The sequence below is a fragment of the Terrapene carolina genome, unplaced genomic scaffold (assembly GCF_002925995.2).
Source record: "Terrapene carolina triunguis isolate 2854851 unplaced genomic scaffold, T_m_triunguis-2.0 Scaffold211, whole genome shotgun sequence".
Lineage (NCBI taxonomy): Eukaryota > Metazoa > Chordata > Testudines > Emydidae > Terrapene > Terrapene triunguis.
This window is the reverse complement of record NW_020664562.1, coordinates 12,705,094-12,726,759: the sequence shown is the minus strand read 5'-3', so window position 1 is coordinate 12,726,759 and position 21,666 is coordinate 12,705,094. Positions and strand designations below refer to the sequence as shown.

Genomic DNA, 21,666 nt, shown 5'->3' with positions numbered 1-21,666 from the left:
CATATCCCTTCCTTCCTGCAATTACAACACTATTCCATCCAACAAACACTGACATCTGGAAACCTACTACCATGATAGCAGCTGCGACTCCTGTTCTAAATCAGGAAGTGAGCTGTACTCTCCTCAGGGTTTTAATTGTTATGGAACATGCTTGTAGCTTTAAAACACAAGAGTAGCAGCCAGCTTGATCACTGAAGGAAATACTGTAGGATATACAATTTTAAATGGAAAAGGTGATAGAAGTAGCATAAATACACCTGTGTGGGTTCACTCAGTATGTGTGTACACACACACACACACACACACACACACACACACAGATCTCCCTCCCACGTTAGAAACAACTACATTGTAATAGGTTAATTCATCACTGCTATAATACCATGGAATTTATTTCATTAGTTCAAATTTAAACTGAAGTACAATGGCACAGGCCATGAGCATTTAATTTGTTAATCAAAGGCAGTGTTATACCAAGTCATCAGTTATCAACATTTAGCAGAGTAAATGATGATTTTAACTTAGTGACTTTCTACTCTCATTTAAAAAGGCGGGCAGAGTGGTTTGGGGAAATGCCAGTCGTTACTTGTGTCATGCTGTCCCCTGGCTTTAAGTTTATCTCATTATTCCTCATAATAGCTTTAAGGCAAAAAAGGTGCAACAGTAGCTACTTGAATTAGCCAATAGTGGCCTCTGCTATGTGAGAGGGACTAAGCATTCGTAATCTTGATTCCTTATCAGGCTATTGAGAGAGTATGCAAAGTAGTTGTAGCTGTGTGGATCCCAGGATATTAAAAAGACAAGGAGGGTGACCAACTTCTATTGCTGTTAGACAAAGCTTTCGAGCCACACAGAGCTCATCTTCAGGTCTGGGAAAGGTATTTCCAGTGTCACAGCACAATGCAAGGTGGAACAGATTTAGTATAAGTTGCTGAGAGGGGGTTAATGGGTTATAGATTGTTGTAATAAGCTGCAAACCCAGTGTGTTTGTTCAGTCCATGATTTTTAGCATCTAGCAGAGTAATGAATTTAAGCTCCTGGGCTCATCTTTTGAAAGTGTTATGCAGGTTTCCTTTGAGGATGACGACTGAGGTCAGATATAGAGTGATCACTTTCTGGGGGGAAAAAGTATTCACCCTCAGGTGATAGGGTGTTTTTGTCTTTTATCATTTTTCTGTGTGAGTGCATTCGAGAACATAGTGATTTTCTAGTTTCACCCACACAGTAGTTGTTGGGGTATTTAATGCACTGGATGAGGTACACTACATGTTGTGATAGGCATGTGTAGGACCCATGGATCTTGAAAGGTGCTTTATAGGGGGTGTTGATCATTGTAGCTGTGGAGATGTGTCAGGTTTTGGATCTGTAGTTCTGGAAGGGTCTGGTGCCACTTTGAGTTGGTGTGTCCTGGTCTGTGGGGAGCTTGCTTCTGATGAGGAGCTTGGAGAGTTTGGGAGGTCCAACCTTCACTTCTGGCCTTGCTCCTCAATTAGTTCCACTGATGACTCCTGGAATGGTTCTATTGAAATTTACTACTCAACATAAAAATATCAAAATCAGATCTTATAGAAACACAATTTTCTAACATCACTAGACCAGCTCCTGTGGTTAATTTGTCAAGCTGTGTACTTGAAAGATTCCCAGTGATTCTTTCACCTCTTTCAGACACTGCTTACTTTCCCCAATTGATTTGATTGTTACAGTATTGTACTGAGGGTATAAAAAAGGAGGAGATGTGACATCAGTTTGAAAGCCATGAATCCTTTAGTCCTGCCAGAGTGCTTACTCAGCAATGCCTATTCCCCTAGAGCTAGCAATAGGTAGCACCAAACACCTTGTTCACTTTCCAGTCCTCACAGCCTCTCAGAAGTTAAATCCACCTGCAGCCCAGATGAAGGAAGAGGGAACCCATCACAATATTCTGCCTCACTATTTAATATGATATTTTAGTTGGTACAGTATACGTTAATAATAGTCTTATCACTGCTGATGCTAACAACTTCTCTCCCTCCTCTTTGGGGTATCCTTTTCAATATTTAGATTCCAGAGTTGTTCTATTCCTACTATAGGATTTGATCTCCATGCCCATTGTAAAACCTGCAGGAGTAAGCTTACATCCAGGAGGATGGGGAAGGGGGAAAAAAAGATACAATGACACTAAACCAATGCATTTAATATTCAATGGTTCCTATCAGGAAGGCAGCTCTGACCATAGATCTTTCCCCAATAGAAATGAAGGAGATCTATTCTTTAAGAAACCAGTTTCTACTTGCATAAAGAGTAAACATTAGGCACTCAGTAAAGATCAAGATTTGGAACAAAAAAACGGGATAAGGTGGAAAAAATATGGGAGGAAGAGTTTGTTCCCTTTTTGCCATTAGTTTTACCAAAATAGTCAAATTTAGTTGTTCTACTCATGTCATCTCAGACTAATAAGACAAAGAAAGCAGAAGGACATGTGAGGAATATGATGAGGAGAGGCCCTTTTCCCCATATCTGATGGATGTCTCAGTTTCTTTATATTGGTTGATAGAAGTTTACACCAAAATTATGTCACAGAATATTTATCATTGTCAGAACTTCAGGTCACAATTACTGAGATTCTGGTAAGCTATCCTTGTCTTGAAGCTTACAACACCTTAGTTTTTGGCCTACTAATCGAAGCATTATGCCTAATAGCTTCAGTAATGGAAGTGTCTAGCAGGTCTCACTAGCTCATTCACACCTGGAGGGGATGATATTGGAGAAATGAAGGCAACAAGTGACCTAATGAAGGCAACAAAAAAAGTTAAATATTAATATCTTGCTGTCTTTTATTAACTATTATGATTAAGAAAACTCTGAAAACCAAAGCCTTTACAGTACTTGAGAGTATTACCATATCCTAACATGCAGAAGGTTATGAAATAACTTGGATTATTATATAAAAGTGTACAGGATAAGTAGGCTGCTGTGGAAGTAGCAAAATTTTCATAGGTTTGAAGAATGATCCTTGAAAGGATCGCTATGGTCAGTAAAAAAAAAAAAAAAAAAAAAAAAAAAAAAAAAAAAAAACCACCAACCACACTGGATGAAATACACTTCAAAGGAGTAACCTCTGTTTTGAATAACTCTTCTTTAAATTAACATGGTAGCCTTAATTCTCTTGACTTCTGTTTGTCTACCAATATTTGCATCATTCAACGTAGAAATAGCAATTGAGTTCTAGACCTGGTTTATGCAATGAGGGGAAGAGGCACATGCACACACACTGACTACTCAAGGTTTGGGGCTTTCTCCAGTTTACTAGATGAGTGGTTTTGGAGAAGCTGCCTTATTTCACAACAGTTTACTTTTGGTTTGTCCATAGAACAAAAGTAGGTCTTAAGTCATGCACGGCATGAATATTTTGGTAAGAATACATAAACTTAACCATGGGGAGGGAGGCAAGTAGTGGCAGAAAATATTTACACCTCTACCTTGATATAACGCTGTCCTTGGGAGCCAAAAAAAAAATCTTATTGTGTTGTAGGTGAAACCGCATTATATCGAACTTGCTTTGATCCACCGAGTGCGCAGCCCCGCCCCCCCCTCCCCCGGAGCACTGCTTTACCGCATTATATCCAAATTTGTGTTATATCGGGTCACGTTGTATTGGAGTAGAAGTGTACCTGGTATGACAATCAAGTTATATACAATGAGCCAATGTATATGAAAAGTGGTATGAGTAACTGCAACTTACAAAGGCTGTATTCTTTTGTTTGGGTTTACACAATACAAAAAAATAGAGCATCTATCATCAAAAATCCCGGCACTAGAAATCTGGAATACTTTAAACAGGCTTAATTTACACAATATTTATTTTCCCTTTTGAAATATGTATTTGAAAAAACAGTTTGCTACCTACTATACACACACTTCATGAGGTATTCAATGATCAGGCCTGTTCCTGGAAAGAATCACTAATTTGGCAAACAATTACAGCATACATTACACTAAGGTGCATTAAATGTCTGGCTTCCATGAGGGTTAGGAGTATGAGCAGCTACATAGCTTAAATCCAATGAGCAAAACATGCCCTAGTTATAATTTTAATAGCACGGAATTTAAAAAAATAGAAAACTCTGAAAGCCAGAGAGAGAGAGAGAATTACAACAGCTTGGTGGAACCAAATGAGATACATCAGGAATGCAGTCACAGGGTTATGCGCAACTCTGTTACAGCTGAACATCAATGGCTGCTTGTAAAAGTTAGCTTTGTGTGCTACTTTAATGAAAGTATAAAGAAGCATATTCAAAAGTCAACAGTACAAAGAACACACCGTCATGACATAGTTCACAACAGTGAATTCTGTACTGAATGTACAAACTAGACATGGGATAGCTAAATATAACCTGCTTCCCTTTGCCTTGAAGCCTTGCAATGACACAAGCCAAGCACCCTAATCAGAAAAAGTCTATGGTAGGGGGAAGAAAACCTCTTTTCTGTATGGAAGAGTAGTGTCTTTGGACAACATTTGGCTCCGCAAGTTCAAAGGGGGCTATTTTATCTGCATTGTAAGTACAGACCCAAAGATTTCTCTTGTCTCCATGCTATAGCTATTTTGTCCCATTTAATGCCATTTAAATTATAGACCTGCAGCAGCCAAGTAGTCAAAACACCACATCATCTGATGAAACACTGTATTATAATGTCAGTGTGTCTGTGTTTTAACTATTCTTTCATATACTGTACTTGTTCTCATCAATCACACACACACACACACACACACTCTCTCTCTCTCTGCCAGAGAATAGCTATAAAAGACAGCTATCTTTAGAGCTCACTAAAGTTTCTAACAAAGGGCCCTAATACTTCATTCACTGCACAGGCAAGACTCCTTGATATCCAAAAATTCCATTGATATAAACAAAATGCAGGATCAGACTAAAGATCTTTTATGATTATTTAAACTAGGACTGTGAGAGGTAGTGTGGGAGCTAGATAAAAGAAAGCACAAAGTTTCTTTTAATTAAATTAAGCTAGATCAAGTATTTTTTTCCTTTTGGTATTTAGGATCTTTGCATCTTAGGTACAGTAATAGGTTTCAAATAGATGGAAGCACAATATTTTCTGGGAGGCATATATTGGCCTTTGCATCTGTCAAGTTATTTGCAATAGCAAATACCCATTAAATACTTCATACTTCTACAGCACATTCTAACTGGACTAATTAATTCAGCTTCAACACTGCTTTGTGGTTGGGAAATACACTAAGGCTCTCCCCACCCCCAAACTCCTTCCTCAAATATACATGGCAAAACTAAAGGAGAGAAGTTAAGTAACATGAACCCAGGGTCACACCAAGTCAGTGGCAGAGCTGGGACCAGAACTTGCATCCCTACCCTTCCAAGCCTGCATTTTAAATCACTTCCTCTGATGGTTTCTTTGCAGAGGAAGGATCTAACATCAGATATAAACACAGGAACTGCTTTCTTTAAAATTCAGCTGTTTTAAAGCCAGAGAATTGTTCTTTTGGGGCCTGATCCTGCAAGACCTCACATGGGCTACTCCACTGAATACAAGAGAGATTACTCAGGTGAGTAAGGACCAGCAGGATTGAGTTTCATTTATTTCCGCCCCCCCGCCCCAAGATTGTAGTTCTCCATAATCCAAATGGAGTGTTGCCCATCAGTTTGGACACATGTAAGGAACTGAAGGTTGTATGTCACTAGACGCCTCATGTAAAGTACAGAGCACACACTAATGGGCCAAATTTATCCCTGGTATAAGCCAGTTTCCAATAGCACACGACATGCTAAGCATTTTCAAATATAAAATGAATAGTACCTGCCCCCAAAGAGTGAAATCTGAATCTGCACTGAGTTACTGCCAGGTGCACTTAGTGTAAATGCTGATTTTGCTCTATAGGGGTGGGATTTTCAAGAGTGCCCAGGATTGACCTTACTGTGCTCTCTCTGAAGTCAGCAGTAAAACTCCTACTGACTTTGGGAAAAGCTACTTAGGCCAACACTGGGCACTTTTGAAAATCCTACCCCAAAGCTGGTGTGGACCTTAGCTGCTTTCTAAAACAGCTGTTTCCCTATAAACCATCACAACTATTGTGCTAGCTGAGAAGCTTCTGATTAAAAAAATCCCTAGATTTGACTACTTAGGAGCTGGAGGCCATATAATTACAATTTGCTTCCCTCCATTGGTCTGGTGAAGGTCATGTTTGCTGGCATTCAAGGAAGGATACAAGTCCCAAATGTTTACTGTGGACTTTTTTGGACTTTTTCTCTAGAACATCCCTTTAGTGTATTTCATTTTAGTTCAGATCAGTCAATATGCTTCAATGTATGGGTGCAATCATTTGCTTTACATCACTTTACTGGGTCAAAGAAACCATAAACCCACATTAAAGGCTCCTGGATGGCTTCTCCCTGCACTTACGTATAGAAGAAAGTGTCCTAAACTTGCAATCCCTTCATTTTATAAACATCCTGAAGAACAAATGCTAATAACTTCCTTGCGCAGTCAAATAGCACACTGCAGGTTTCGGCGCTCCCTGATGGGAGTCAAGGCGACAGTGAAAGGCAAAAAGCAGTATGTCAGCTCTGTGGGCTGCTTATTTGTTCACTATCAACCAGAATGTGCAGGGAACTGGAGAGGGAGGACAAAGTTAGAGCAGGTCTACTGCAGCTGTGCTTCCAGAATATTGTATAAATTTTAGCACATGAAATCTATGGCAATGAAGATGAAAATATTTTAAATAGACAGTAGAGATAATTTCTGTATTAATTCCAATAATTACTTTAAATCAGACAATTCACTGCAGAGGTTCCCTACAGAGCAGCCATGAATTAACAATCTGTATATCATCATGCTTATCTCACATAAAACTCTTTTGAAGACCTGCTTTTGAAAGCTGCAAATTTTAACAGATTTTACTGCCCTTGTCATATGCAGAGAAAATGGTACCAAATGTCTCATGTTTTGTGACTCTGGGAACCTAGATCTGAGATGAGAATCAGAAGGATGCATTTGTAATCATCTTCAGTGATCTAGCCAAATCCATAGAGGTGGTTCTCTATTTGTGTTTTGGTGTCTTACCATGCTGTTAATTGACTGCCCAATCCAGAACAGGCTGGATTTTTGTTGTTTTGTTCGGTTCTTTAAACCGGATATAAAAAAACCAAAATAATGGGGATTAGAATTCTATAAGGAACAGCTAAAGCTAAATTGAATCAGGATGCAAATGGGTATTCATCACAAAGAAACAAACCAAAACAAAAAACAATGGAATATTTATTTCAGTTTTCAGCATATATATTTATAGAGAACCTTGAAAGGCAATATATTTCTGCAACATTTTCAAGTAGGGGTGCCACCTAGAGTTAACATTTGGCCTTCTTGGCTCCTTGTTACAGTCATGCCTTCTCCAAGATATTCCTGTAGTTTGTCACCAGACTTCTGTCCATTTGGGAACACTGTTGTCATCCCTCAGTGTTTCTCCAAGGTTCCCCCCCCCCGGAGAGAAAGTGCATGGCTTAGTATTTGGAGTGTGATGGGGGTAAGAGGGACCCAATCAGATGCAGGAGTTCTAGCAGCAACATTTGGTAGCATCTGGACAGTTTTAGTCAGGTGAAAATCATGTCATAGAATAGCTTATCAACTGCCCCTCATCTGATATGTAGTGAAAAAAGTGTACCACACAAAAAGTAGGATATCCAATGTCGCCCCTCCTCCCATTGTGTCCAGTAATGTTCATTCTTGTTGTGATATCTCAAACCAGAGTTTTCAAAGCCAGTTAAATAAGATCAACAACAGTGTATCTATTACATATTTTTACAACTTGTTTTCTGATTAGACACCCATTTTACACATGGAACAAGTACAAACTCTGCCTCTAAGATTGAGGGTTGCTCACCTCTAACACTGTACCTAAGCTGTGAATCTTGGAGTAAAAAATTGGTCAGAGAGTTAGTTTTACATTACTAGATAAATAAGTTTGTGAGGTAATACTTTTTTCTTTTTAACTATTTGCTAGTAGAAATAAAAAAAGTCTTCTATTCCTTATATACCAGTTCTATTTACTTATCTTTATTCCTTAGACCGAAGTGAGATGGACTTAGAATACTTAAGTAGTTATACTGAGCAAAGAGATACTTGAATGCTCAACAGAGGCTTAAATGTTCAGCTACTATAATCACACACCTAGAAACAGGCAGCTGCATACAATGGACCCATCAAGATATCAACTGCAGCTAACACTCTTTCTTATAGAGGCAGACTTTGTGGCTCTGGTTTCCTTGCTGAACTTCTCCCTGGAGGACTGCCCAGCTGGAGACAATACAAACCCCTTAGGGCCAATTACTTGGCTTGGTTCTTGTCCACATCACCTGAGAGCTGTCACTTCAACACACAGATAAAGAAACCATATGGAAAAACAGCAGCAGGGGGGAAGAGAATCATAACCAGATTGTTAAGATGACTGCTGTTGTCCTGTTTGCCAGAATATTATTTACATCATAACTAATTTAATAAGGAGATTTAGGGGAGGGGGCTGAACAAGGTCTCTTGTCCACAGAGGTAGTCCACTGAAATACTATCCTGTTTATTGTGAGAGGTCATATAACGTGTCTGAAATAGCTAGAAAAATTCAGGGCCAGTCCTCAGCTGGTGGTGAAGTCACCATAGGTCCATTGACGTCAATTTACACTACCTGAGAATCAGGCCCTGATCATCATCATCCATTTTCGGTCACTATTTTGGAGATGGAATTGAAACTTTTATTTTCAATCAGAGGCTAAGACTGAAAAATGGTAAGAAGGGACACTGAAGTATATTCCCTACTCAAAACTCTACCCCTTCTAAGGAATCATTGGGCCAGACCCTCAGCTAATGTTAAGTCAGCAGATCTCCAAGTTTGACACAAAAGTTCTTGGCAGAAGTAAATCTGTGGAACAAATTTTAAACCAAGCTAATGTAGTATATGACAAATTTTCTCATAAAATTAACGAACAACTCTGTTCAATATATTTAGATTTACGTTAAAAAGTATAGCTCTCATCTGACTTTGCTATGGTTTTGGTTTTTTTTTTTTAAAATCAACTGACAAAACTCAACAGGTAATCACTGCTTTTCATTATTTGTATTTGTTCAGAACCCTTAAGATTCCAGCGACAGTCCAGAGAAAAAAAGTAGACGCTAAGAACAGGTTCATTTACCACATTTCATTTAAAACAAAATAAATTTTAGATTCAGAGAATTCCAAACTGAGGCTTGGGGTCTCAGTCTTGTCAAAAGAGACCACCACAATAGTTTTGTTATTGTTGCTGCTGCTGAAAGTGTAGGTGGAATCTATAAGACATATTTTAAAAGGTTGGCATAATAGGAGCTCATTTGTGCTTTATAGCAGTTTGAAAAATCCAATGCTTTTTATAAAATAATGATTACCGATATGCAATTTGCAGATGCAAAAATGGAAGCCATTGCTCAAACATTTGATCTGATGTTCTTACTGGAAAAAAAACCTGGAGGTATGTGCCAGGTGACAGTTACAGCAAACTGCAATACTTTATCTTTGATTCACACCCCTTTTACTCATGTTTTACAAGTGTCTGTTACTCTACAATAGTCCGCTAAATATCAGAAGTGCTCTCCCTACACCTTTTGCCCTCATTAATAGGATGTACAGAGCACAGCTCAACTCTTACTACAGCTTCTCAAAACCACAGAATACCCATTTTAATGTTCACCTCATTCATTTGGTCAATGGATGTTTGTGTCTTCCCTTTTTCCTCTAAGAGTGTGTCACAATGTTCAGATAACATTGGGCACAACTAATGTAATATTGAATCATATTCAAGAAAGTTAATTATCTTAACAGGGAAGTTGGAGTATTCTTATATGCCTCGCCCTCCACAGCTTTGCCTTAGAGGGCTGGATCTTTTGGCTCAGGCCAGAGAGACTCATGCGGCTACATCAGGAGGTTCCCTGGGTTTGATCTGCATTGTTGATGGTGTCTCACTCAGGGGGATTGTGCAACATTCCTAACCCCAAAATCAACCCTTGTATTTCATGATTTCATATTTTAGTAGCAGTTGGTAGGGAGGGGAAGAACAACAATTATTCTTAAGTCACATAGGGAGATATTCCGGGAGTGGGTGGGAGGGTGGGGTGATCCTTTAAAAGAAAAACAAATCTCTCATATTCACTGTTCCCTAGACAGTAAAGGGTTTTTTTTCAGGTGACATATCCACCTCTTCTGAGCATGCAAATCAACAAAGGGCCATCGAGCAAGTCTTCAGAACAGAGACAATTCATGCTCAGTTGGCTGTCAGTCAGCATTTTACGACAGCTGAACATTCCACATCTTATGGCTAGAGATAGGCACAAATTTGAACAATCCAAACAAGGGGAGTTCAAAAATTGTATCTGGATCTGCATTTGAATTTTGCAAATGGTGCCTGTCTTAAAATTTCAACAGTACAAAATTCCCATGGGTAACGAGAGCGTTCACTGAATCCTGCTCCTCTCCCCTTTTTCTGACCAGCTCCCATATTTTAGATATTCCCAATTTCAGTGCTGCCTAACACAGTCTCTTGGATGCCTACATTTATGTCATCTGTTATAATGGCAGTGCGCCCAGTCTGAAGTAGTTTGCTCCATTTCTCTAAGACAGATGCTAAGCTAAGGCTGGTTTGAATGGACAGATGACATTGCAGTGCCAATTTGCTACAGGAAGGTCCTCTCTGAGACAGCTCTGCCATATTGGGACCATGTTTCTTTTTTGTGAAATTATATCTGCTGACATGTATATCAAACCTGCCCTCACAAAAAGTTTTCCAGGATCTTACCCTTTACTGTAATTCCATCTACCAGTGAAACAGGTAGTATTACAGCCGGAACTGAGGAAAAACAGCAAGATCTCAATATGTCAGGCACTTCAGACTACATTCTGTAGAGACCATATCCACATACACTGTGCAGATAATCTGATAAAACCAGAAAGGACTGAATCTGATGCTGTCAAGACTCAATGGCCCCAATCTTGTCAATCAGCTGCCTGATCAGGCCCCAGTTTCATCCCCTCCCCCCCCCCATTGTTCTAAACAGCTTTGCTACAAGTGGGCAGCTCAGACCTGTGAGGCTTCAACATATTTTGAAGGTAGCAAGAGTAGGGGGCTGAGAGAGTAGTTGCAGGAAGGGTAAGAGGAGAGGAGAGGAAAGAGGAAGAAAAGTGACAGATGTTGAATGAGACAGTATCTGCTTGAACTCCCCTTGCCCCTCATCTCTTGTTTTGCTAAGCAGCAATGAAGTTATGACTCCCACCAATACATTTACTGAACAATAAATAATATTTGGCACTTCCATGGTACCAAAGGTTCTCAAACATTTTACATGCATTAATGACTACATTTCCTAACCTTGCCAAGTAAGCAAAAAGTAAAAAGCAAAGGGTACCAGGACATCTGTTCTCTCCTGTAAATTCACAGCAATGAAATACACTCCTCTCTTTTCTACCCAAATATTTGGGGGGGGGGGGGGGAAGAAGAGGACACTGCCACTGGGAACATGAGATAATGAAGAAGTGATAACTCCACTGCATGCCAAGTGGATAGGAGTAGGAAGTGACAACACTGCTGCAGGACATGTCTTTATTTCAGAGTTTGTTTTACACTTGATTTTTTTTTCCCCGAGATTGCCTAAAAAAAATTTAGGGTGAAATCCTGGTCTCATTGCAGTAAGTGGCAAGTCACCCACTGATTTCAGTGAGGCCAGAATCTCACCTTAAATCACTGCTTTGATACATTTACAGGTATATTAAGAAAACTAAGTCTCAAAAATCATCTGGCCCAGGTTTGGAAATGTTTTCCCCATTCCCTCCCACAGTTTCAACAGAACACATCTTTCCCAACATACAGTAATACCATTAAACACAGCACTTTTCAGCCATAGATCTCCAAGTGTTTTGTTAAACAGATAACTGTTAACCCCACTTTATCAAAGAGGAAACTGAGGTACAGTCAGGGAGCATGATCTGTTCAGCAGCTCTGAGGCAGAGCCAGCAATAGAATTTGAGTCTTCAGAGACACAGTCTAGTGCTCTAACCTTTAGGTACACTGCCTATTAGTTATCAGCTTTAAATTAAAAACAAAAAGGTATTTGAGTTGTATTAAAAGAAAGCAGGAAAGTTATGTCTCCTTTCTGGCCCCTCCCAAGCCCCTAAGGTCATTTTCCACAACAGAAATAAAAGCTTTCTTGGTCCTGTCTTTTGTCCTAACAGCAGTGGTTAGCTGCTTGTGGCTAATTAGTTACTCAAGTGTAATAATCCTCCAGTGTGACAGAAAATGTTTAGATTGAGTTCTCTGCAGGTAGTGTACTCCTGGAAAAGATGCCATAAATCAGCAGGGTTATGGAACTCTTTAAACAAAGCAAATCTGCTGTGGGAACCCATTACACATTTAACTATGTAATATTTATCTACCTAGCTGACTTGTGCTTTTAACTTAACACTTTTCACCCAGGGCTTTTTAGCACCTGGATCACATTAACCAAGAATGAAAGTCACCCTGTATGCAGAGTCAGCATAAAGCCTCTACACTAAGCCTTCAATGTAGGGTTTGCACAGGACTTTAAGTGGTGTACATGGACCTTGTACTGGCCCTCTGCACAGAGGTGAATTTCACCTAAATCTTTGAACAAGATACAAAAAGTATCAGTTTCACTTGTTTACCTATACAAAATGCTAAATCCGTGGAGTACAGAATCACCACTTATTATCCATGAAGATAGGGAGGTATACAAGAGATGCAGACAATCAAGAAAAGTTCTCATTCCAAAGAGGGTTTTATGCCAAAAGCAAGACAACAAAAGTCATCTACAAACATATTAGACAATGGTTGTGGACACTGAAGACCAAGTCTCATCTAACAGGGGCTAGCAAGTTTGGGTGCCCAACCGGAGACACCTTTAAAGGGTCTGATTTTTCGAGAGGCCTGAACACCCATTCTCTGGAAACCAGGCCCCTTCAAAGAGTCACAAGTTAGGCACCCAAACTCATTGTTGAATTTGTAAAATATAGGCCCAGGTGTCCAGGCATATTTTGATTAGCGGATTGGTCCTTCTATAGGTCACAGCTGTGTACCATCTAGTCCTTAAGTTACCAAGAGGAAGAGAAGAGTTCTCTCCTTCCATTAAGTGGTTAAAAGCTTATATGTATGTTTTACACACACACACACACACACACACACACACACACACGATTTAACTATCTTTCACCACTTCTGTTCTATCCATTTTACCTAACAGCCTCAGGGGTCTCTTTTTAAATTACAGATTTTGTCTGCAAAGTGTTACTTCACCTCTTTGTTCCTTTGGTTTACCTTTCTACCCGGTCTGGTCTATTTAGGAGCAGAGGCAGTCCCTCACTAGGTGTTTGTACTGTGCCTAGCACAACAGGGCCCTGATCTCGGTTTGGGCCTCTCTGCACTATTCTGATACAAATAATGAAAATCAAGCTTGTGTCTCCACCATGCTCTCTCACACCTCCTTTGCCAATCCTCTGAGAAATGGAATTTGGGTCCTTAAATCAGCTCCCAGTCAAGTTCCCTAAACGGGATGTTAGTCGGGATTTAAGCTATCACTGCAGTGGCTGGCCTGCAAGGTAAAGCATCACTGCTGCTGGGCTGGAGAAGCGACTGGGCAGCATTTAAGCTAAGATTTAAAAGGACAAGGACAAGGCTTGTGAGCTGCTCTAAGGACCCAAATTCAGTTTCTCAGGACTTTAGGCAAGTGGGAGAGAAGAAAGCAAAAAGGAAAGAACTAGAGGTGATGGAAGGAGCGAGGAGCTGAAGTATAAAGAAAAGGAGACTTTAAAAAAAATAAAAATAAAAAACCACACCTCACACCTCTTCCCAACTCCCCAGTTATCCCACTCAGCACAGGTTGTATTTCAACAATCACTTCCATCTTACATTTTCCTATTGGAAAAAATAAATAAATTAAGGGTCCTGTTTAGTTTTGTCAATAGAAAGCAAGAGTCGACAGTGCTTATTGGACCATAAAGTGCACCACAAAAGGCAGCCACACTCATTGGTGACAGGAAGCAGGACACTAAGTAGTCAGAGAAGACAAAGCCTTAGATTATAAAGATTACTATCTTGCATAAAAGTTAAGAGAAGGTGTTTGTAGCCTTTGATCTACTATTTTCCCTTCTATGGGTAACGAATTTTCTTTAGTCACAGATACATTGCACAATATATACCTGCTCATGCGCATAAAAATATATTTTAAAGGGATAAAAGGAGACTAACAATAAGCCACTGTACTAACAGGTTGCTGGTCCATTTCAGATGGTTGAAGCTACTGGAGCAAGTACCAATGTAGGGTGGTCCTGGCTATATTAAAACACGTACATTTTGGGTCTGGTTCTTCTCAGCTGTTGAACACACAATTTATGTCAAACTCAGCAGAATTGAGCCCATAATTAGCATGTTTGTTTTGAATGGGTGTAGCTGGGTGCTCAGAACTTTTGAAAATTTGGCAGTTTATTTAGGAGATTAGCTTTGGGTCATTAACCCGTCCATCCCAAATTCTTGTCCATGTGTAAATAATTTCTGTAAATACCCACAGATGCTATGCAATGCATGAGGTGGTCCTCATGACTGCAAGTGGGGAAAGGTGATGGTCCATGTGTCTCTGTTAAGACACCTTATGGAACAGATCGGAGTCCTTGTCACATATAGTATCTGCATTCCAGAAGTGATGGTAAAATTCTGAGAAGTGATACTGAAAAACTGAGATCTACTGGAGAACCTCTACTGAAAAAATTCTCATCTTGTTTTGTCTCCTGTGAGCAAGTCTAGGCAACCATAGCAACATTTTCCTCCCAAGTGGGCAATCTCACATTAGTAGCAACTTTTTCATTGATCATCAGCTCTATTCTGTGCTGTACTAGCCTCCATACTAGACTGTGTGATGTATTCCTTGCTTAGAATTAAACTGTAGATCTAGAAACTATTGCCATATTTGAGGGTAGCAGACAGGGACTTCAGCAGCAGTGGCTGGAAATGATCTGCCAGCAGAAAACCCCTGGAGGCACTGGAGTAGCAAGCACTATAACTTTGAAAATGGCACAACATGAGTTCTTTCCACTGCAGTGCTTGTGGACTGTATGGTGGCATTGGTGGTGCTAATTCTCTCCCCACACGCTTCAAATCAGGGAATACGAACTACTCCCTGTGCAGAAATACAATGGGAGCAGGGCTGGATTTCACTTGTGTACAAAAGGAGCCAGATTAAGACCCTTGATTTCTTGGTAAGTTTCATGTTGCATTGGAAAATACAGATGCTGATATGGTAAATATACACTCCTGTAGCACTAAAATGGTTTCTATTCCAAGAGAAATTGCCTGCCCTGCAAGAGGAGTTCTACAGAATCCCTCCCTCCCTGCAGAATAGATGGGCTTTTAAGGCTATGGGTCTGCAGAAATAAACACCTGCCTAAAAATACATTAAAGGATTATTCATGATTGTCAAATGGTACTTAATGGCCTGCTCCAGTTACTACTGGTCTCAGTGCACAGCCAATGATTCATGGAAATTCTACCACCCTCCCGAATCTAGAGACACAGGAGTTCATTCTATTAGGCTCTAACAGAAGAAAGCTCGCCTTTCCTGGGATTGTAGGACCACCACTCCTTTCCCAAGATCATCATTTTTGACATTGTTCTAGAAATGGGATTGTTGAGAAAGCTCTTAGGAGAACCCAGTGCACCTTCTTAAGAAGGCTGAGCATCTTAATACTTGGTGTATATGGAATGGGTTACTCTCCAGTTGCCTGAACATTCGCAGCCAATTAAGGTACAAGAGTTGAAAGTGGGCTAAACATATTAAGCTTCTCAATAGTTGTTGTTGGTCAGCTGAACTGTTCAGTTCACATCTTCTTAGCCATCAGTAAGCCATCTATAGTCATTATGTCTGAGAGCAACAGACATACTAGCAAGTCAAGATGACAATATTTTTAATGCCTAGAATGCTGTTTGTACTTGAGAACAACAGCAACTTTCCATCTTCAAAGAATGCTAGAAGTCTTAACTCTAGGCCAAATCCTCCCTTGTGATGAGCATTAGAATGGTGATTGAGGTGAAGACAGCCTATGGAGCTTCTCTGTATCCCCAAACCAGTATGCCATACAATTGCATTAGAGGAGTCCTACTAACATTCAAGACAGGAGCCTTTGTACTGCAACCCACAGCACTTCACAATCCCAAGTGGGGGGGCATGATGTGTCAGCTGTGGGTGTGATAGTGTTCAGGTGTCTACTGTGCATCCAGAGGTTGGCACAGTCACTAGCTCTCATTTTCAGAGCAGCTGTAAGGTGAACTGAGCATTCCCACCAACCCCTTTCAACCTCAGTTCCACCTAACTAGTCCTGTTGGTGCTGGTGGGCAGTCCAATAGTAAAGGCTTAGCCAGTGCCCCTTCATCTCCCTTACATGGCCACATCTCAAGAGTGGAATTTCACCCCATATACACATAGGATCAGTTCATTCACCATTGAAATGCTCAGCCTCTGATATTAAAGATTGGTTATAGCAGCTAATTAATAGTAAGAGTGATATTTTAGGACAGAAAGTGAAGTAGAATGCTACAACCAGTTGAAGCTACATAGGGTATTATGTGGGAAAGAATGTAATAACTATGCCTGAAACTTAGTCAGTACACAGGGCTGTCAAAAAAAAAATAAATAAATAAGGGGGTGTTAAAGCACTATAGTATATTCACTGCCAAAACTATAAGGTCATCGGTAATTTATTGCCCTGAAGACTTTAAAGTAGCAATTCTGAGTGGAGTGCCATTTGTGCCTTGAGCTCATTTCCATCTTAAAAATATGCTTAGTATTGAATGCCTTATTTAAGATCCTAGACAATGTTCAATGTCATGTTTCCTAGAAGAATAAAATTCCTTGTGCCTACTCTAGATACAACTTGCAAGTTATCAGCATATAAAGAAAGTATGTCTGTACACAATAATGCTATTTAGGGTTTATATAGTATTTTAATGTCTGTATAGTGCTTTGAACTTGTAATCACAATTACACCTTTGTGAGGCAGGTAAATGTTATCCATCTTTTAGACCAGGAAAATAGACACTGTGGGGATAAAACACTCACCTTGGTTGAAAGTAACTGAGTGGCAGAGTTAGGATTATTAGAATTTTGAAGTGCCAAGGGTTCAATGCTACAGTGAATCAGAAAGAAAAGGGGAGCAAGTTCAAATCTTATTGTTACTCCAGCAGACTCTGAAGGGTGATGGGAGCACGCATACACATCTGAATCATTAAAGGTCATCTTTGCTTTAAAATAGGATCTCTAGACAAAACACTAAAAATGTCCTTTTCTCTTTAATTAGCAATTCATTTTGATCTTGCACTATGAATAACCTGAAATATACCCATTATAGTCACTCAGTGCTGCTATCAGCAAAACACACGTAATATGCAAAATGGATTAAAATAGCTCCTAAATGACAAAACCGATTTCAGGGTTCTACTATGTTAGGCGTTGTACAAACCCATTAGAGCAGGGACAGTTTTTTGTAAAGAGAGTTTGTAAACAAGGCAGATCAAGGGCAGTAGAAACCAAGTAATATGTCCACGTTACGGCTAGAGAACCGAGGTACAGAGATTAAGTAACTTGCTCAAGATGACAAGGAAAATCTGTTAGAAGCAGGAATTGAATACACATCTCCCAATCCAGTACCTAGACCAGAAAGTCATCCTCTCTTCTAAAATCTGTTCATGCTGGAGAATGCAGGCAATTGTCCTGCTCCCTCTTGATCCAAGCAAACAAACATCTAGTTGAGCTTTATATAAAGCCCCAATCCTGCACTAGGTATTGGATAGATGCAGGATTGGGGTTGCAGTCTGAAATTCAATGACTACAGAGACTTTAAAGTTAATACCTTATTGTTCATATAAAATTATCCATACTTTGCACTATTATACTAACTACCATGCAAGCACCTTAAGATTGCTTTGCAAACATTTATGAACGGCGCCTCAGAATACCATTGCTGTCAGGAGGGGAAATATTATATTCCCATTTTACAGATGAGTGCACTCAAAAACAAAACAACCCTTAGCACTTAAGACACTGAATGCACTCCTGCACTTTAGGATTTCAACAACACTTACTTATATAGTGCCTTTCATCCACAGATCTTAAAATGATTTACAAAAGCAGATTAATATTACCACCTCTGTTTTACAGACAGGGAAAAGGAGACAGAGCCCTGAACTGAGCAAGGTCACAGCAGAACCAGCAATAGAAAGAGCTCTGATCTCCTAACTCCCAGACCAGTACCCTATTTATTGGGCAATACTGCCTCACATGTACTTACATATTTGCTTGTGTGCAACCACAGCTGGCAGGTGCACCAGATATTTTAGAGTGCAGCTTTAAAATTATTGGCTTCACTGACTTGTATGCAAAATCAAATAATGTGGCAGAGTTGGGACTAGAGAACACAGATCTTCAAACTCATCATTCTGGTTTTTAATGACTAGACTATGCTCTGTGTCAAATAAGGAAAGTATGTCTGTCTGAGGCAATCAAAACAGGAGAGAAGGTAAGAAATGGTCTTCAAAAGGTGATAGTGAGTACAGAGAATTGCTAGCCGAACTACTTGTGCTTTAGCTTGAGCCTATCATGTTGCTTCTAATTTTCACCTCATCTTTGATTTAGCTTCCACTTGACATGTTTTGGGCCTGGACCACACAGAACTCCATGCCAGACTGTTTCCAATTCCCAATGTTTTGCCTTGCCTAGAAAGTTAAATTGCTGAAATATTTGCTAGAATAAATAGAGGTTAAGTGTGAAGTCAGTAGGTGAGCTTTGCTTCATGGATATTGATATAAAAAGCAGTTGCCATACTACTCTGACTGATCTAAAGAACAGATGTTTGTATATGATTTATGAACACAAATGTGTACATCTTCCATAAATAGTAATGTGTTCCAGTAACAAACTGAGTAGAGAATTCTAGCCCATGAGGGCTAGGAAACTGCAGACAGTATTTGAAATTGTCCATTAATTCTTGGTTTTAAATGAAAAACAGACTATAAATCCAATCCTGTAATCCTTTCGCATTTGAATGGTTCCTCTGATTTCAAAATAGGACTATTCATGTAAGTATGGCATAATCAGACCTGATAATACAGATGTCTGTTTAAGATAATTAAATGTAATTGAACCAATAAATAATGACATTCAATATACAGTAAATGCACTTTGGAAACCTTACATTAATATGACCTCGTTTGCATTTTTGTCACTATCAGAATTTTAGCAAATTTCCAAAGCTAAAAATTTCATGGTTAAGTATTCACCGAAAGCCTCTAGTTCTCTGAATAATTTCAGTAAGAGTAATCAAATATTTGATCAAGCAAATAGGTCATCACCACTGCTCACACTTGCACTGGTCCTAAACTATTGTGGTTAAATAGCATCTCATTTCTCAGAAAGATTGTGTTGCAGACGTGTAATATTACCTGATGTGTTTAATTTTAACAGCACAGTTAATTTTTGGACAGCAAGTTTACTCAAAAACCGTCTTCAATAGCCATCAATGAAATCTTCTGGACTGAGGGAACTATGTATTTATTCAGCAATTTGCCCTGTAGGTCACAAAGTTTTAAGAAGATTTCTATAGCTGCTATTTTATTTCAAAGCAGGTTTTCTAATATGCCAACATTTATTCTTTAATTTCATGGGCAGTGGCATTACACCAGGAATAAAATTGGTGCATAATATAGTTTTCATAAATAATATATATACATACCATATCACTAGAAAAAATGGCTCCATAAGTGGCAGAATTTACACAAAGCAATCTATTATGATTCGTATTGAATATAACATTTTCCCGGTCTGTGTTAGACTGGTAAGTGGTATTGCTCTGACATTTTACACAGCTGCTACTCTTTTCCCCAGAGGTGGCTGCATTTCACTGGTGGGTGAAAGTATTCCCTAGAACATCCTTTTGCTCCAGTACTACATAAGGATATTAAAATATTTTCATAAACTTTAAGGCCAGATGGGACCATTATGACGGTCTAATCTGATCTCCTGCGTACACCAGCCATCGAACACCACCAGTAACTCCTGCATTGAGTCCTACACTCCTAACACACCCCAAACTTCTGTCCACTTCCATTAGGGTTTGTAAAAATATTGTGAGATCAGATAAACGGTGAAGCAGTATTAGGTTTTGTTGTCGTCTTTTATCCATGTGCTGCAGAAGTGAATGCTTCCTTCCCACCCTCTTTCTGCTACAGGAGGACTTCCTTTCTTGCAGTGTCCATAAATTTTTACTTTTAACATATAACACAAAGTTTCATTTCAATAATTGACTTGCATTGGACAGCCAATCAAGGAATAAAATAAAGCTTCTGTTGACAATAGTCAAGTGGATTCTTTGTGTGTGTTACTTTATTTCAGGTCCAGTGTCAATACATTATGAAGATGTGGCATTTGAGAGGGTTTTCTTTTAAATGGAGGAACACCATGGAGAATGGAACAGAAGAACAGGTAAACTGGTTTTAAAAGGGAATAAAAAGGAGCCAATAATTATGCCTCACTCTGCTTGCAAATCATGATCAGGACCTCATATGGTGTGAACTGGCCTAGCTCTATTGATACCAATAGAGCTATGCCAATTTATAGTAGCTGAGGATCTGTCTTAATAACATTTTTAGACACTGCCACTGGAATTCACACTTTAGTGTCAAAATTGAAAAACTTTGAAAATGCACTACCTTTCTTCCTGTCCCCAAGTGTGTAACTGAAGGCTTGCTGACTGTGGGAGATTAATGGAAGTAGCCAATAACTGTGCACAAGTGATAGTTTGTGACACATGCAGAACAATGTGGTTTTGCCCCTTGCTTCTAGACAAATGAATATTTATATGCAAGACCTAATTTTCCCTCTAGTAACAATTTAATAACATCAAGGGGATGCTATTAACTGTTAAATGTTGTCAGTGCAAGTTAAAGATGCTGTAAGCCACTCAAAGCATTTACCACCGAGCTACATTAACATAATCTTTCAATCAGTGCAGAAGCTGCATAGAATTTTTTTTTTAATGTATCCCTAAAGAGAGATGCTAGGAGTGCAATTCTTAGAACCTGTATGTACTTGCAAGAAATCCCCAATTCCAGACTATTTGTACAACCAGGTGCTTTTCTTAACCGTCTCACTGCTTGTAAGGGCAGCAAGATAGATTCAAAAGGATGTTCAATGCAGGCAGCATGGATCCAGACTTATTTGGCATCTATCATGTATTCCCCAATGGGTGGGTGGAGGAAGGAAAAAGCAGAGGAGGGACAAAGAAAGAGAGCAGGGGAAAGTTTCAAATTAGAGCTGCAGTCACTATTTCTAAATAGGGAAAGGAAGCCGCCTAAATAACTGTCCCATATAGGGAAACTGATAAACATGAGTGGTAGTGAACAGTGAAATCTAGTTGCTGATATTAGCCAATATTATGCAGTTGAATATTCTTCTTTGAGAACAGATTAAAAAGTCAAGATGTGGACGCCCGTTAATTAAGAGTAGAGATGTAGCTTCCGCAGCAGCAAAGTAATTGTTTGTGCAGCACACACACACACACACACACACACACACACACACACACACACACAC

At 39.4% G+C, this 21,666-nt stretch overlaps 1 long non-coding RNA gene across 1 annotated transcript in view; it reads left to right on the top strand.

Annotated features, from left to right (window-relative positions):
* The first annotated feature begins 5,472 nt into the window (after positions 1–5,472).
* Positions 5,473–21,666, top strand: part of LOC113407375 — a 20,270-nt gene continuing 4,076 nt past the window's right edge. The window contains exons 1-2 of the long non-coding RNA XR_003369974.2: positions 5,473–5,557; positions 20,467–20,556. This is a non-coding gene — a long non-coding RNA (uncharacterized LOC113407375). The remainder of the gene's footprint in view (positions 5,558–20,466; positions 20,557–21,666) is intronic.